At 37.6% G+C, this 19,511-nt stretch overlaps 1 protein-coding gene across 1 annotated transcript in view; it reads left to right on the top strand.

Moving 5' to 3' along the window:
* Nucleotides 1-19,511, top strand: part of GBE1 (1,4-alpha-glucan branching enzyme 1) — a 314,187-nt gene that overhangs the window by 89,509 nt on the left and 205,167 nt on the right. The gene's annotated exons all lie outside the window — the stretch shown is intronic.

Genomic DNA, 19,511 nt, shown 5'->3' with positions numbered 1-19,511 from the left:
TAATATATAATTAATCTGCTGCTAAGTCACTTCAGTCGTGTCTGACTCTGTGTGACCCCACAGACGTCAGCCCACGAGGCTCCCCTGTCCCTGGGATTTTCCAGGCAAAAACACTGGAGTGGGTTAATTAATCTAACATAATTAAATATCACCACTTAAAAAGTGACCTCTTGAAACATATCTAAATATTATATAAACTATATAATACTTTTGGAGTTTAGTACATAAAGAAAAAAATCAAAATCTATCTTAAAAGAGAAGGTAATACATTAATTTCTTTTAATTACTATAATTTTTCTTTATAGCTATTTAGTTAGTGACCCATATTAATTGGAAAGAATAATAAAATGGAATTACCTAGTTTTTTGTGCTTTTTAATTATTTACATTATTTGCTAAATGTAGAGATAATTCTTTATCATCTTAGTGTATAATGAAGTCTTACTAAAGAATACTATTTATGTTCCTTTGGAAAAGTAAAAATAAAATCTTCTTTGGCTAATTTTGTTCTTTGCTAAGTTTCCAGTTGCCAGTTAATCTTGTGATCTTGATTTGGCATAAAAGCTTAAAAATTTATTCTTCCAGGAAAAACTAGCTGAGTACTTATATAGGAGTACTACACTGGTTATTGGCATACAAGGATGAAGAATATTTGATCTCTACCTTCAGATACCTTGTAGTCAAAAATATGGATATCAATATCAGATCAGATCAGATCAGTCGCTCAGTCATGTCTGACTCTTTGCGACCCCATGAATCGCAGCACGCCAGGCCTCCCTGTCCATCACCAACTCCCAGAGTTCACCCAGACTCACGTCCATCGAGTCAGTGATGCCATCCAGCCATCTCATCCTCTGTTGTCCCCTTCTCCTCTTGCCCCCAATCCCTCCCAGCATCAAAGTCTTTTTCAATGACTCAACTCTTCGCATGAGGTGGCCAAAGTACTGGAGTTTCAGCTTCAGCATCATTCCTTCCAAAGAAATCCCAGGGCTGATCTCCTTCAGAATGGACTGGTTGGATATACTTGCAGTCCAAGGGACTCTCAAGAGTCTTCTCCAACACCACAGTTCAAAAGCATCAATTCTTCGGTGCTCAGCCTTCTTCACAGTCCAACTCTCACATCCATACATGACCACAGGAAAAACCATTAGCATTGACTAGACGAACCTTTGTTGGCAAAGTAATGTCTCTGCTTTTGAATATGCTATTTAGGTTGGTCATAACTTTCCTTCCAAGGAGTAAGTGTCTTTTAATTTCATGGCTGCAGTCACCATCTGTAGTGATTTTGGAGCCCAAAAAAATGAAGTCTGACACTGTTTCCACTATTTCCCCATCTATTTCCCATGAAGTGATGGGACCAGATGCCATGATCTTCGTTTTCTGAATGTTGAGCTTTAAGCCAACTTTTTCACTCTCCTCTTTCACTTTCATCAAGAGGCTTTTTAGTTCCTCCTCACTTTCTGCCATAAGGGTGGTGTCATCTGCGTATCTGAGGTTATTGATATTTCTCCTGACAATCTTGATTCCAGCTTGTGTGTCTTCCAGTCCAGCATTTCTCATGATGTACTCTTCATATAAGTTAAATAAACAGGGTGACAATATACAGCCTTGACGAACTCCTTTTCCTATTTGGAACCAGTCTGTTGTTCTATGTCCAGTTCTAACTGTTGCTTCCTGACCTGCATACAGATTTCTCAAGAGGCAGATCAGGTGGTCTGGGATTCCCATCTCTTGCATAATTTTCCACAGTTTATTGTGATCCACACGTCAAAGGCTTTGGCATAGTCAATAAATATAGACACATATAATAAGTGAAAACAGGTTAATAGTAATAGATGTATGTAACAATAGGTACAGGTTTAGGCTATTTGTGGGAAGTTCAGAGGGGTAGTCCTGACTCTTACTTGGTGCACAAAGTCAGCATAGCATTTATAACGCTGTGTAACATACTATTCCCAGCTCAGTGTGTAAAAACAGTAAACATTTATCTCTTAGTCATGTATTTATGAATCTGCCAGGGTGACTCTATTTTTTAGAGGTCTTGATGTGCTTAGGAGAGATATAAGGTAGCAATCAAGATTAAAAAAAAAGTTTTTTTGGTAGTAGATGAGGCTGCTGATGAGAGACAGGGGAAATGTTATAAAGCATTACGAAAATTTATTGTGTAAATGGTACAAAGATTGCTGTAGCAGCATTTCCCTGTTCTAGACTCTATGATACCCATTATTCCAGACTGAATATGACATCTAAATCCATGATACTTTCTGACATGTCTGTGTCATTGATGTCTATTTTAGATCCCTTTTGAAAGCTCTCCAACCAATCTCTTCCTGGATGTTTTCTCTCCCTTGAACCTTGACCTTCTGCAGCACTCACCTTATAAATCTGCAGTGTTGCTCACATCAAATTGTCTAATTTCTGTGCTCCTGCACAGCTTCTAGCCACCATGAGGAAAATCACGCAGCCATATGAACTGCTGCTTTTTTGGTTCAAGGCCGTTAACACTCTACAGCAGTCCCTTGCACATGCCCAGTCAGCTCTTTCTTACATCCTCCACAGTATCTATAATACTTCAGATTCACCACTCCTTGCAGAATCCTTCATTTCACTGCCTCCTCATTTCCCATTAGTATAATACTTGCTTTTACTTTTCAAAGAAAATAGAAGACAGCAGAAAGGAAAATTGCAGCATCCAAACCATTTCACTAAAAAGATCTCTGCAGCTATCTTCATCCTTCCCACATACTTTGAAAAGTTAGTAGTGGAAGTTGATGTCATGAATCTATACGTTGAATCCTTTCTCTTTTCTTCCTCAAAATAGTAAATCTGTCTATTAATGTCTCTCCTGTCAGCCTTTCTTTTTGCTATTTCCTTTTTCTCTGCATATGAAGTTGCTCAACTCTTTACTTCCTTAAATAAATTGAAAACTAAGGAAGATCCCTGTCTTAATTCTCTATCCAGTTTCTGGAATGATATTGTAAATGATTGGTTACCAAACCTGTGTGTGCATAGCACAAAATTAGGAAACTTTATGAAAGTACAGCTCTATACCTGGGTCTCATTCAAGGATCTGGGGTGGAGTCTGTTGATTCCTAGCTTTTAAAAGCAACCATGCTGGGGAACTACTTGGTAAATGAATATGTACTGACAGGGGTAATGTTGATCATGTAGCATGTAGAAAAGGATACAAAACCGTAAGGTAAAAAATTTGTATATATGTATTAATGCATATTTGTGTATAGAATTGACATTATGGTGACGTTAGTGGTAAAGATCCCACCTGCCAATGAGGGTTAGGCGCAAGAGAAACTGGTTCGATCCCTGGATTAGGAAGATCCCCTGGAGAGGGGAATGACAATTTACTCCAGTATTCTTGCCCTGAGAATCCACATGGACAGAGGAGCCTGGTGGGCTACAGTCCATGGGGTTGCAGAGTCAGACATGACTGAGTGACTAAGCACATTAACGCATATTTCTGTATACAATTGACATTATGGAAATGAATAGGTCTATAAATACTGAAGTAGTAAACAAAATGAAAAACTTTAAGGTGTTAAAGTAAAGGAGGTTGGATTTATATGTGCTTTTAGTGTCTTTTTATTTATATTTTTTTGTTTTTATTGTACAGAGAAGATACTTCTCTTTTGTCGTAAGAAAGAAAGGTGGTAGATTAGTAATAGAAATAATAATAATGTAAGTAATAATATACTCATGAACATGTTTTTCCCCATTAAACATCCCTCCCCTACTTTTCTTACTTGACCTTTCTGCAGTAATAGACGGTGTGATTCTCTTCTGTATCCTGAAAAACCTGTATGCAGGTCTAGAAGCAACAGTTAGAATTGGACATGGAACAACGGACTGGGTCAAAATTGGAAAAGGAGTACGAGGCTTTATATTGTCAAAATATGACTGCTTATTTAACTTCTATGCAGAGTTGTTTTTCAGTCACTTAGTTGTGTCTGACTTTTTGCTACCTCATGGACTGCAGCATGCCGGGTTTCCCTGTCCTTCACTGTCTCCTGGAGTTTGCTCAAATTCAAGTCCATTGAGTCGGTGAGACCATCCAACCACCTCATCCTCTGTTGCCCACTTCTCCTGCTATCAATCTTTCCCAGCATCAGGGTCTTTTCCAGTGAATGGGCTGTTTGCATCAGGTGGCCAAAGTATTGGAGCTTCAGCTTCAGAATCAGTCCTTCCAATGAATATTCAGGGTTGATTTCCTTTAGGATTGACTGCTTGCTGTCCAAGTGACTCTCAAAAGTCTTCTCTGGAACCACAGTTTGAAAGCATCAGTTCTTCCACGCTCAGCCTTCTTTATGGTCCAACTCTCACATCCATACATGACTACTGGAAAAACTATAGCTTTGACTATCCATACTTTGGAAAAATCATAGTTTTGTCAGCAAAGTAATGTCTCTACTTTCTAATGTGCTGTCTAGATTTGCCTATGCAGAGAATATCATGCAAAATGCCAGGCTGAATGACTCACAAACTGGAAATATTGTAGAAATATCTATAATCTCAGATATACAGATGACACCACTCTAATGGCAGAAAATGAAGAGGAACTAAAGAGCCTCTTGATGATGGTGAAAGACGAGTCTGAAGAAGCTGGCTTGAAAGTCAGCATTCAAAAAACTAAGATCCTGGCATGTCACATGAAGGACATGTCACTTCACGGCAAATAGAAGGGGAAAAAGTAGAAGCAATGTCAGGTTTTCTTTTCATGGACTCATAATCACTGCCAATGGTGATTGCAACCATGAAATTAAAAGATGCTTGTTCCTTGGAACGAAAGCCATGGCAAACCTAGATATCATATTAAAAAGCAGAGACATCACTGACAAAGGTCCATAAGTCAAAGCTATGGTTTTTCCAGTAGTCACGTATGAATGTGAGGCGGTGGTTTAGTCACTAAGTTGTGTCCAACTCTTGTGACCCCATGGACCCTGCCAGGCTCCTCTGTCCATGGGATTCTCTAGGCAAGAATACTGGAATAGGTTTCCATTTTCTTCTCCAGGGGAACTTCCTGACCCAGGAATTGAACCTGGGTCTCCTGCAGTATGGGTAGATTCTTTACTGACTGAGCTGTGAGGGAAGCCCAATGGATGTGAGATGTGGTCTATAAAGAAGGCTGAGCGCTGAAGAATTGATACTTTCAAATTGTGGTTCTGGAGAAGACTCTTGAAAATTCTTTGGACTGCAGGGAGATCAAACCAGTCAATCTTAAAGGAAATCAACCCTAAATATTCATTGGAAGAACTGATCCTGAAGCTAAAGCTCCAATACTTTGGCTACCTGGTGCAAAGAGCCGACTCATTTTGGAAAAGACCTTATGATGGGAAAGAATGAAAGCAAAAGAAGTGGGCAAGTTGATGAGATAGTTAGATAGCATCACTGACTCAGTGGACACGAATTTGAGCAAACTTCAGGAGATGGTGGATGACAGAGGAGCCTGAAGTACTACAGTCCATGGGTTCACAAAGAGTTGGACACAACTTAGCGCCTGAACTACTGCAACAGAAATTCTCTCCCACTTTTGTATTCCCCTTTTCAGTTAACACCCAAGTTAACCACTGTCTTTCACCCCTAAATAACCAAAAGCCACGTTTCTTCTCAGCCTTAACTCTGATATAGCTTTCAAGTACATTCCCTGTTTTTCCTCCCCATCTTCACTGTGTGGCTTAAGGGAAATAACTGAGATGGGGATCACTGATGCCAAAAATGGAGTGACCGAGAGTTTCAAATGCCACTGAAAGCTCATGGAAGTTGAAGTCTGAAAAGAACGGTTGGGATTAGAGTGTTGGAGATTGCTGTTGACATCTGCCAAAGTATTTCAGAACAGTTTTAGGGGATGAAAAGATATAAGGAAGTAGAGATAGGGGTCAGGAAATTGGGCTGTCAGTATACAGGAGAACCAAAGGAGGACTTGGACCAAAAGAGAGGTTTTCTTCATTGTCTTTGAAGGTTATTTCAGAATTAGCAAATACCTCACTAAACAATATTTGAATGCTGAGAGTGAAGAACCTGAAGAGAGAGAAGGTTTGAAAACCTCAGAATGAGCTAAAATCATTGAAAAGATAAAAATAAAGAGCAAAATCAAGAATAAGCTTTAACAAGAAAAAATCAAAGCTCTTTTTCCTCACAGGACAATCCATAACTACTGCTTCTGCCATCAGCGACACAGTCATCCTATTTTTTGTTACTTTAATTACTTCTATCATAATAAAACTCTTTCTTCCTATATCATTAGTTTTGAGTCAGCCTCTGCTCAGACCAAACCCCCCCTACCTTTTTTTTTTTTTTTTCCTTCTTAAGGGAGTAGATTGTATGATAGGTTTAGATTTCTCTTCCTTACAGGACTCTTTCAGACTCCAAGGTAAATTCTTACATTAGCAGCAGCAGTTTGATTGATAATCAGTCATAAAACTACTAATAGTCTGGGCCCCAGGAGAAGAAGATATAAATTTTTATTTGCTTAAAAGCTTACCCCCCACCCCCCCACCCCAGCTTCTAATATGGTCAAGTTATTCTACTTTTTCAAAGCCTTGAAGCAATTAATTATTTTCTCTTCAAAGAAGTTTTCAACTATCCACCTAGACTCTTGAGTCTACTTATTGACCAAGATATCTTTTCAGTATTAAATTTTTATATATGTCTCCCTTTGTGATCTGTCCCTTTACAATATCTCTGATGGAACCTGATTTTTGTCTAACTCAAAAGCTCAATAGAAATGAACAGATAAAGGCTACCTGACCTTTAAAATACTTTTATTTTTTAACAGCTTTATTGACATACAATTCACATATCACACAACTAACCTATTTAAAGTGTACAATTTCATGGTTTTTAGTATTTTGAAACAGCTGTACACCATAACCACAGTGGGTTTTAGAATATTGTCATTATCTCAAAGGGAAGCCTGTACCATTTAGCTACTATCTCAGAATCTCCCCATCCATTTTTCAGGCTTAAGCAACCACCTTCTCTGTCTTTATAAATTTTCTTATCCTGAATTTAACATATAAATGGAATCAGATAATATGTAGTCTTTTGTGACTGGTGTTTTTCACTTAGCATAATGTTTTCAAGCTACCATGTAATAGTGTGTATCAGTACTTCATTCCTTTTTGTGGCAAAATAATATTCCATTATGTGGATATACAACATTTTGTTTATCCGTTTTTTTATTGATGGACATTTGTGTTGTTTTCACTTTTTGACTATAATGGGTAATGCTGCTGTGAACATTCATACACAAGTTATTGTGTTGACATATGGTTTGTGTTTATAACAAGGAGTGGGATTGCTGGGTCAAAATGGCAGCTCTGTTGTTTTGGGGGACACCCAGACTATTGTCCAAGGTGTCAGCACTGTTTTACATTCCCACATTCCCATGAGGTTTCCACTTTCTCCACATCCTTGGCAATAATTATCCATCTCTTTTGGCTATTGCCATCATAGTGTGAATAAAATAGTATCTTATGTTACTAATTTGCTTTTTCCTAACGACCAATAAAGTTCAGCATCTTTTTAATGTGCTTATTAGCCATTTCTACATCTTTCTTATAGAAATGTCTATTCAGATCATTTGCACATTTAAAAAATTGTGTTGTCTTTTTAGTGTGTGTGTTAGTCACTCAGTCATGTATGACTCTTTGTGATCCCATGGACTGTAACCCTCCAGGCTCCTTTATCCATGGGATTCTCCAGGCAAGAATACTGGAGTGGGTTGCCATTTCCTTCTCCAGGGGATCTTCCTGACCCAGGGATTAAACCAGAGTCTTCTGCATTTGTGGGCAGATTCTTTACCATCTGAGCCACCAGGACACTGAGCTATAAATGTTTCTTGTATATTCTAACTTAGGTCCCCTATCAGATGTATGACTGGCAAACATTTTCTCTCATTCTGTGAATTGTCTTTTCACTTTCTTTTTTCTTTCTGGCTACATACACCCCATGGTATGCAGGATCTTATTTCCTCAGCCTTAGATCCCCAACCAGGGACAGAACCTCTTCTCCCCTGCACTGGGTACACGGAGTCTCACCTCTGGACCGCCAGGGAAATCCCTCTTTTCACTTTTTTGGTGGTGCCCTTGGACACACAAACTTTTTAATTTTGAAGGAGTCCCATTTATCAGGTATTTTTCTTTTGTCACTTATAGTTCTGGTACTGTGTTAGAGAACTGAGGTCCCCCGGATTTATCCCTGTGTTTTCTTTTAAGAGTTTTCTAGTTTTAGCTCTTACATTTAATTACTTGATCCATTTGAGTTAGTTCTGTGTATCTTTTAAAATAGGAGTCCAAATATGTCTTTTTGTGTGTGGAGACCTAGTTGTCCTAGCTCTATTTCTTACAAAGACGATTTTCCCCACTGAATGGTCTGGTCACTCTTGTTGAAAATCAATTGATCTTCAACACATGGGTTTATTTCTGTTACATTGCTAGCCATATTAGAAAATATTTTACTTTCATTGAAATAGTTTCATAAGTGGCTATAGGATTAGCAGGGAAACTTATGTAATTGATTTCCTGGTGCCTATCGGCCTCTCTTGTGCCCTCACACCAGAGACTGGTTCAAGAAGAACAACCTAAGATGAAAGATTGTGTTTTAGGATGCAGAAAAGAGTTCCTAAAGTCAAATCAATTTATGGCTTCTGGGGAAGTCATAAATAGATTAAATTGCAATCGATAGTGATATACTATGAACTGGAGTAAGTGCTGATGAGTGAGCCTCCAACTAAACTCCAGATGTTGGTTGACATGGAGGGATACAATTGTGTACTAGCCAGTTAAAACATAATTGAGATCCCTTCTTGGCACATAGAAGGACTTTCTCTGATGATTGACCATATTGCATTAGTACCTCTCTGCCATTCTTTCCGCTTCCTATTTTGTTCCATTTTACATTCTTTCTAAGCAAATACTGTATTTCTCAGTTTTAACCATTCATTTCTCTCTGCTTTACTGTCACTGAAAGTTTATAAAGTAAAAGGAGTCAAATTCAGACCAAAAACAAACTTGGTAAAATGGCATAAAGATCAATAATATAAGTCACAACATTAATAAATTCTTTTATCCTTAGATCCCAAATAATATTTCCTTTTGGTCAAGCATAGATGGTAAGAGTTGTTAGAAGCTGAATACATTTTCAGATCCAATTGTCATGATATAACGTATTCTTAACTTGTAATGGATGAAATAAACTAAAATTAAATGGAGAATTTTAAAAGAAAAGGTATATTTTAAGGGTCTGTGGAAGATCTGCAAAGATAGATCATACGTTGGCACACATTTTAGAACTGAGTTCTGAGTGATAAGCTCTGAGAGAGAGAAAAAGATGTGAAGAGGGGTCTAGCTAGGTAGGAGAACTTCAAGCAAAACAGCTTTGCTTTTACATGTTTTGTATAGTTTCTTTGCTGGAGTTCTTCAGAATATCTATTTTGAGGTAACTGAATGGTCTATTAAAAATAAATAGATTGGTAAATAAATAACCAGGGCTTCCCAGGTAGCTCAATGGTTTAGAATCCGCCTGCCAATGCAGGAGACATGGGAGATACCAGTTCGATCCCTGAGTCTGGAAGATCCCCTGGAGGAGATGGCAACCCACTCCAGTATTTTTGCCTGAAGAATCCCATGAACAGAGAAGCCTGGCGGGCTACAGTCTATAGGATCATAAAGAGTTCAACAAGGCTGAGCAATTGAACACAGCACAGCAAATAAGTAACTGAATTGTTTACCATTTTATTAGACCATAAAGAATACCACATTATTATATTTCAATAAAATCAGAACTAATCCATGTATCAGTAGTCATGTATGGATGTGACAGCTGGACCATAAAGAAAGCTGAGCACTGAAGAGTTGATGCTTTTGAACTGTGGCATTGGAGAAGCCTCTTGAGAGTCCCTTGGACTGTAAGGGGATCCAACCAGTCAATCCTAAAGGAAATCAACCCAACATCCACTGGAAGCACTTCATATCATTGAAAGGACTTCAGCAGGACTTAGTATCTGTATAAAAGAAAGCTGAAGCTGAAGTTCCAATACTTTGGCCACCTGATGTGAAGAACTGGTTCATTGGAAGAGACTCTGATGCTGGGAAAAATTGAAGGCAGGAGGAGAAGGGGATGACAGAGGATAAGATGGTTGGATGGCATCACCGACTTGATGGACATGAGTTTGAGAAAGCTCCGGGAGTTGGTGATGGACAGGGAAGTGTGGCATGATACAGTCCATGGGGTTGCAAAGAGTTGGACACCACTGAGCGACTAAATTGAACTGAGAACTAAATGAAATGTTTAAAAGAAAATATAATATCCATGACTCAATTTCTCCCAAATAAAAATAGGACTAAAGAGAATATAAGACCTTATAATGGTAACCTGTTTTGAAAAGAAATGAAAACACTGGTTACCAAACTATCTGTTACCACTAGGACAATAAGGAGAGGCAACTTTTCTTATGCTAGTTCTGAATCTGATCCATAGAACACAGAAAATTATTTGAATGCCTATTTTCTCTCAAGTGTAGTACATAACAAGTACTATTCTAAGATGTGTTGAAGAGAAGTTAATTTATTGCATACAGTGAATCCATAGGGCATTCGATCTTAATTCTCTTAGTGAATCCTGGTTGAGCAAGGCAAGCATGCCTGCTGGGCATATACACTGAGGAAACCAGAAGGGAAAAGAGACACGTGTACCCCAATGTTCATCGCAGCACTGTTTATAATAGCCAGGACATGGAAGCAACCTAGATGTCCATCAGCAGATGAATGGATAAGAAAGCTGTGGTACATATACACAATGGAGTATTACTCAGCCATTAAAAAGAATACATTTGAATCAGTTCTAATGAGGTGGATGAAACTGGAGCCTATTATACAGAGTGAAGTAAGCCAGAAGGAAAAACACCAATACAAAATACTAACGCATATATATGGAATTTAGAAAGATGGTAACAATAACCCGGTGTACGAGACAGCAAAAGAGACACTGATGTATAGAACAGTCTTATGGACTCTGGGGGAGAGGGAAAGGGTGGGAAGATTTGGGAGAATGACATTGAAACATGTAAAATATCATGTAAGAAACGAGCTGCCAGTCCAGGTTCGATGCACGATACTGGATGCTTGGGGCTAGTGCACTGGGACGACCCAGAGGGATGGTGTGGGGAGGGAGGAGGGAGGAGGGTTCAGGATGGGGAACACATGTATACCTGTGGCGGATTCATTTTGATATTTGGCAAAACTAATACAATTATGTAAAGTTTAAAAATAAAATAAAATTAAAAAAAAATGATAATCCCCGGTGCTATTGAGGATATGGATAGTTGACTATTCTCATATGCTGTTGGTGAGAGTATGAACTGGAACTGCTTATCCAGAAAGCAGTTTGTTAATTTGTGTTTAGAACAATAAATAAACTAAAATCTTAGGCTCTTTGGCTGATAAGATCACTTTTTACAGTCCATAGCAAGGAAAGAGATTTGGTCAAATACTTGTTCATGGAGACCTCATAACATATGTTTTTATGTTTTTGTTATGGAAATTTCCTCATATATGGAAAAGCAGAGATGAGCTTTGTCTTGGTCTGTTCAGGCTGTTATAACAAAATACTACAGGCTGGGTGGTTTATATATACATACAAAACAAAGTTCTTTCTCAGTGATCTGGAGTCTGTGAAGTCCAAGATAAAGGTCCTGGCGGATTCAGTGTCTGTTGAGGGTTCTCTTCCTGATTCATAGGCTGCAGTCCTTCCTTTGAGGAATCCTCATCTGGTAGAAGAGAGGAGTGATATTTCTGGGATTTCTTTTTTTGGGAAGGGGGGAATTTCTTTTATACAGATACTAATTCCATTCGTGAAGATTCTACCCTTATAACCTGACTACCTCCCAAAGACCCTACGTCCGAATTCCATCACATAGCTTCCATTTGTTTCCATTTTAAGAGACTTTTTTTTTTTCTTATTCCCTGCTTTTGCTTTATTAAATTTTCTAATTTTATGAATTGTTTTCCTGGTCTTATAGTCAAAATAAAGCAAGTTACAATCCTATAAAACTAATCTGTGTTTTCCCTTTTTGTATACTTGACCATTTCTATTCATAGATTTTCATGCTTTGTGAAATTGTGACTACATACAGTCATCCTTTTGTCCTTGGTGGATTGGTTCTGGGGCCTCTGCCACTTGCACATACCAAAATCTAAGGATGCTCAATTCCCTTATAAAATGGTGTAGTATTTGCATATACTATATTATACAAATATTGAGCTTCCCTGGTGGCTCAGACAGTGAAGAATCCACCTGCCAAGCAGGAGTCTTTGGTTCGATCCCTGGGTTGGGAAGGTCCCCCAGAGAAGGGCATGGCATTCCACTCCAGTATTCTTGCCTGGAGAATCCCCACGGACAGAGGCGCCTGGTGGTCTATAGTCCATGGGGTCACAAAGAGTCAGACATGACTGAGTGACTAAGCACAGCACAGCTTATGTAATCCTCCTGTGTTCTTTAAATCATCTCTAGATTACTTACAATACCTAATACCATGTAAATGCTATGTAAATATTTGACAGGGCATGGTAAAGTCAAGTTTTGCTTTTTGGAACTTTCTGGAATGTGTCTTCTAATATTTTCAATTCTTGTTTGGTTAAATATGATATAGAACTCTCTGATATAGAGGGTCAACTGTATATTCATTTATCACCTCCTTTCTTTCGTAAATGTATCGTAACATAAATACCATTCCTATAAAAAAGACAGATAGTTAGTTATATTTAAAACTCACTTTTGCCATACTTTTTTTTTTTTTTTTTTTTTTGATCTTGGAGACCTTTTCTTCTATGTGTACCTTTAAGAACCGTGTAGTAAGTGAAATTCTAGATAATTTACTCCGTTCCCTAATTTCCAGAAAGCTACATATCATAGGACTGAGCACTGTTCTTCTTTAAAATAACTAGATATTAGGGCCTCCTTGTTTCTGAAATTAGTGGTATTTGACATATTCTAGATTATGTTCTTGAAAACCACAGCTGTCCTAAACTAATGTATGTAAAGAGCAGATTCCCCTAATAAGTAATGCTGGAGATCTTAAGGTTATTTCCAGGGTGCTAGCTGCCAGCAGAAATTTGGTGATTTTCAGATTCCCAACTGAGGGGAAGAATGATCTGGAGAGAGGGAAAGAGAAGGAGATTAAATAGCACAGAGTTGTATGTCAGGATAGCTATTATCCACCCCCCAAAATTATGTGGTCCTTCTGTAATTCTGGGTAACGGCAATGCCATGGCAAGTTCCAGTTGTGAATCTTATGACTTCTTGGAAACAGACTAGATACTGCCTTGACATGAGGGGAGTCCTATAACTTCTATTATGACAAGCCAACTTTGCATTACAAGTCTATGTAAATTCTACATGAGATGAAGCTTGAAGCTCGAAACAATTAAACAACATTGTATGATGAGGAAGGCCGTTTACCTGCTTTAAGGAGGTGATATTCCAAATATTTAATAACTTATGATGTGAGGGATATCCACTTAGGTTGGAAGTTACCAATATCTGTCATACAGGCTGATACTGGCCTTACATTAGATCTGATATAATATCTGCTGCATCCATTGGGGACCTTACTTCACTTAGTGAGATCTGCTTACAGCAGGGGTTGGCCCAAGTGTGGATCATGTTCTTCAGCTCATTGGCATTTGCATCAAAGGCTCTACACAGTAAGTTGGGGCCATTTCAACCATGAATGTGCTTAGTCGCTCAGTTGTGTCTGACTCTCTGCGACCCCATGGACTGTAGCCTACCAGGCTCCTCTTTCCAGGGCGATTCTCCAGGCAAGATTACTGGAGTGGGTTGCCAGCCATCCCCTCCTCCAGGGGATTTTCCCAACCTAGGGGTCAAACTCAGTTCTCCCCCATTGCAGGCAGATTTTTTACCCTCTGGTCGATAAGTAAAGCCCATAAGGAAGATATATATTAAACTCAAAAACTCTTCAGAAATGAGGTGACTAAGTGCTGATGAACAGAAATAGTTTACTGTGAGTTGAAGTGTTTGGGAATATTTGAAGAAGGCTGACATTTAAGAATTTTATGTGAGGATTATTACATTAGAAAAAGAAAGGTTGTTGGGCTTGAGATAAATATAGAGTTTGTGTGCCTGATGCAATGACCTTAGTTAATGTTTGATTGCTTGTGCCGAATGTATGTTTGCAGTTCATATTAAACTGTGTATCATGTCGTTTCTTTTCCATATCTCGATTTAAATTTGTCTGCTGGTTTTGAGTCTATGGACAAATAGAATCTTTTGCATGGTAAAATACGGTGATGAATTTCAGCCTGTTAGTAATACAATACTTACTTAAATGTTTGCTTTTAAAATGTGTCAAGTTATTCAAAGTTGATAATCATTGAAAGTCTTAGAACATGTTTTAATAAAATAATTTATGCAAGCAGGAAACATGTTCTCAAAATACCAAAAACTAGAATAATATATACATATTTCTCTGAAAGTGAAAGTCAAAGTGTTTGTTTCTCAGTCATATCGATTCTTTGTGACCCCATGGACTGTAGCTCGCCAGGGTCCTCTGTCCGTGGAATTCTCCCAGCAAGAATACTGGAGTGGGTAGCATTCCCTTCTCCAGGGAGATCTTCCTGACCCAGGGATCGAACCTGGGTCTCCCGCATTGCAGGCAGTTTCTTTACTGTCTGAGCCACCAGGAAAGCCCCACACATTTTTGCGGCCCTGTGGACTGTGGTCTACCAGGCTCCTCCATCCATGGGATTTTCCAGGCAAGAATACTGGAGTGGGTTGCCATTTCCCTCTCTAGGGAATCTTCCAAACCCAGGGATCCAACCCGGGTCTCCTGCATTGTAAGCAGATGGTTTACTGTCTGAGCCACCAGGGAAGCAGTACCCATTGCTTTAGGGGTTCTGAATCCTTAAACCTAGCAGTGTCTAGCTTATGGCAGGAAATGGCTCATAGAAAGGAAGGTGACTTGATATGTTAATACTTAAAAATGTTAATATTAATTTTCTAGGTAGAGGACTTCAAGTTTTTTATTTATTTTCTGATCAAAATCACCCATACCTTTTAACCATGCAATCTCAGTGAGAATATTTTAGGAAACATTATCTGTAGACCCTTATAACAGTATATGTGTTATCTTCATATATGTTATCTTTTCATGTTTAAATTGTAAATTTTATTGCCTGATGTGAACACGTTCAGATTCCTTAATGTCCCAGGTCTGTTCTATAATCTTCATCTCACTGGTAATCCTTCTGGATTTTAATGTTCAGTTCAGTTCAATTCAGTCTCTCATTTGTGTCTGACTCTTTGCGACCCCATGAATCACAGCATGCCAGGCCTCCCTGTCCATCACCAACTCCCAGAGTTCATTCAAACTCATGTCCATCGAGTCAGTGATGCCATCCAGCCATCTCATCCTCTGTCATCTCCTTCTCCTCCTGCTCCCAGTCCCTCCCAGCATCAGGATCTTTTCCAGTGAGTCAACTCTTCACATGAGGTGGCGAAAGTATTGGAGTTTCAGCTTTAGCATCAGTCCTTCCAATGAACACCTAGGACTGATCTCCTTTAGGATGGACTGGTTGGATCTCCTTGCAGTCCACGGGACTCTCAAGAATCTTCTCCAAGGGCACAGTTCAAAAGCATCAATTCTTCGGCACTCAGCTTTCTTCATAGTCCAACTCTCATATCCATACATGAGTGCTGGAAAAACCATAGCCTTGACTAGACGGACCTTTGTTGGCAAAGTAATGTCTCTGCTTTTCAATATGCTATCTAGGTTGGTCATAACTTTTCTTCCAAGGAGTAAGTGTTTTTTAATTTTATGGCTGCAATCACCATCTGCAGTGATTTGAGAGCCCAAAAAAATAAAGTCTGCCACTGTTTCCACTGTTTCCCCATCTATTTGCCATGAAGTGATGGGACCAGATGCCATGATCTTAGTTTTCTGAATGTTAGTCAATCCCGAATTCTAAATTTTGTGTGAGTAATACTTGCTTTGAAGTATTATTAATGATAATTTCTATTTCAGAATTTCCTTGAGCTACTGATTTATAAAATTATTTGGTAATCTATAAATCTGATTAAATCTAGAAAATCAGTTACAAAGCTGTGAGCAGAGAACACCTGAAGTCATTAACTGAACCATGAAGTTGTTTTTCAGTGTGGTCCCTGAGCCTGGCGGTCTACAGTCCATGGGTTTGCAAAGAGTCAGACACAACTGAAGCAGCTGAGCTTGCGCACACACGCACCCTCAGCCAGCAGCGTCAGCATCACCCACGAACTTGTTAGACATACAGATTACTAGGCCACACTTCATATATATTCAATCAAAAAACTCTGAAGGTGGGGAGTAGCAGTCTGTTTTAAACAGTCCAATCTGATTTAACAAGTGATTCTGATACGAACTAAAGCTTGAGAACCACTGAATTACAGAACTCTCAATATGTAGTTTTGTGCTTCATTGAGAAGCAAATAATTGTCACAGGTGGTAATGGGTTGTTTTTGGTCCTATCCTGAGGCCTACATAGAGACACAGACTATCAGCATTGTCTTAATTAAAAGTAATTCTATCTTGTGGATTCAGGATATAAACTCATAGAGGATTAAAATGAAAAATGAATAATCTTGTTCTAAAAGTATGTACTTTAGATATATCTAATATGCCTTAGAATGATCATTATTTATATTACTTAAACCACTTATATTACTTTAACTTTATTTATCATTATTCATATTACTTTCAGTTATTTTCAGGAATAAACTCTCATGATATTTCATAAGACATAAATTTCCCCAAAATGTATCCTTAAACTCATTATCTTGCCACCTGTGTTTTTCTAAAGCAAATTTCATTTAAAAACAAAACATTCAATTTTACTTAATATTTTTACACCAGTCATTGGATTTTTAATGTTTATTTACCTATTTTTAATTGTGTACTTCCACAATTAGTTCCCACAGTCATACCTAAATATACCTTAATGGTAGTAGTTCCTTCTTTCTTATCTAAGGGTTTAGTGTTGAGTTTATGAGAACAGATCCAAATCTAATGATTTTTCTGACTTTTATGTTCCTGGACCTTAGATATCTATATCGTGTAGAGAAAAGTTCCACTTATAAGCTTTTTTAGAAAATCATTTTAGGGATAAACTGATTTTACTAGAAGAGAAGTAGAAGTGGTTAGTTTGATTGGTGTCCATTTTTCAAATGGAAAGAAGCAATTGCATTTAATAAAAGAGAAATAGAAAGGAAATTCAGGGCTGAACAGTGATTGGAGAAGGAATCAAGGAGATAAAAGACTGATGGTGTGGCTGAAGAAGTATTTATGTGGGAGACAACTGTCCAATGCAAAACCTGAAGTTGTTTGATGCATGGATGCCCTTTGCAAACCTTCCCCTCCCTCTCCCTTATGAAACCTTTAGTATATTCTGTGTTGCTTATGATGGTTGGTAGATGGGTTTTCTTTTGGAGCAAATGTGAAGATAATCCAGATTTTTCACTGAAGTTTGGGGTTTGTCAGGAAAAATGTACCTGTAGTAGAAGTTAACACCTGAATTTCCATGAAGAAGAGATGTACTAATAAGCTCTGAAAATGATAAAAAAGCATTTTTTTTTTACAGTGTAGGGTTAGAAATAATCAACATGTATGTTAGGAAATTGAGACACTATGAAAGGAAAATGTGATTCAGTAAATATCGTTTTCTTTATACAAGTATTAAAACATTATCCATTTAAATAGATCTTTAAAACTCAAGTGACTGCAAGCTAAAGAACTATTTGAACTGATATTCAAAAACAAATATTCAAAACCACATTTATTTTTGCATTATTGAGTAAAGCTTTTAAATAAATCTGCATATGAAAATTTCCCATATATTTAAAACTTCAGTTTCAAAGTAACAATCTTATTTATAGTTGAATTTTTAGAGGATCCTATATTATGTATTTTACTACTCATTTTGGTGTGCTGTTACTCAGTTTAACCTTTTCTGGATGAAATACAACTGTCATTCTGAACACTAATTTTCAGTTTGGCTTTGAGCAGGGCCTAGATTAAACACTCAATACGTATTTAATGAATGAATGAATGAACTAATGAACTGTACCCTTTATTTTCAAATCTAACCAACCAGGAAAAGATCTGCTCCATGTCTTAAGTTCATTAACTGTCTTAAGTGATTAGCTTAAAAAGAAATTCAGTAAATGTATAAAGCGCTGCACTACGTAGATATTCATATTTCAAGCTCCCTGCCCCAATTACGCCCAAAAGTCTTTACTGTGTTAAAGGAATGTCACATTATAAACAGATGAAATATGTATTTGATGTTTCAGGGGCAGGAGAATATAATAGCACAGAGCTTATTGAACTGTTCCTGAAGATAAACCGCCTTTAGATATTTTCAGATTGTCTTCTGAGGGGGAGTGGAAAATGTTTAGAAGCATCTGTTTAAATGTTGTTTCTTCCCCCAACTCTACCTGTAACACTCAGATTGGCAGAGAGTGAAGAACCTTCAGGCACATGTGGTGAAAGTGTTGGTGTGTAAAAGAAGAAATCATGGAATAAAACAAGTTTCCTGTTGTTTTTCTTATCTCCTCAATTGAGAATCTAATGTCATAGCACTACAGTGGATGGCATCACAGGGTTGCTTATGTTTTTTTAAAACAGTGAAATATTTCAGGCATAAACAAATAGGGGAAAATGTGATAAGCATCTCAGTATACACCACCTACCCTAAAAAATAAAACATTGCAGATACTATTAAAGCTTCCTATGTTCTCTTTCCTCTATTCAGTGGAAATCACACTAGAATTTGATGTTTGACATTCTCATTTTTCTTTTCATATTTTTGCTGCATATTCTTAATTATGAGTGAGCTTGAGCATCATTGTATGTTTATTGGTCACTCATATGTCCTCCCCTGAATATCTCTTGATTTTTATATTGGTTTGTTTTCTTTTTCCTATTGATTCATAGATCTTCATATATTTTGGATGCTGTTTCTTGATAATACTCATTAGAAATGTAGTTTCCCAGTTGATAATTTGTCATTCTATTTATCTATGTATGAAGATTAGTGTGTAATTTTTGTAGCCAACTTTATTAGACTTTTTCTTAAGGTTTTTTGTGTGTATTGAGTGTGCGTGCTTCTGTGTCTTGTTTAAAAACACTTACAAACTCAATATTATAAACATATTTTTCTGTGTTTTCTTCTAAAAATTTTACAGTTTTATCTGTTGTATTTAAGCATTATATTTAATGGATTCTTCATTCTTCAGTACATTATTAAGGGGAAATTTGTTTTTCTTTTTCTCATAAAGATAACCAATTATTTCAGTACCACTTATTAGGCAGTATGTCCTTTACTCATTGATTTATAGTGCCCCCTCTATCACATGTTAAATTTCCATGTGTTTATGGTCTTTTGTTCATTTTGGCTTTCTTTCAGCATCTTCAGTCCACCTCTCTTTTGCCTCTTATAGTTTATAGCC

The sequence above is a fragment of the Bos mutus genome, chromosome 1 (assembly GCF_027580195.1).
Source record: "Bos mutus isolate GX-2022 chromosome 1, NWIPB_WYAK_1.1, whole genome shotgun sequence".
Lineage (NCBI taxonomy): Eukaryota > Metazoa > Chordata > Mammalia > Artiodactyla > Bovidae > Bos > Bos mutus.
This window is presented reverse-complemented; position numbering and strand designations above follow the sequence as displayed.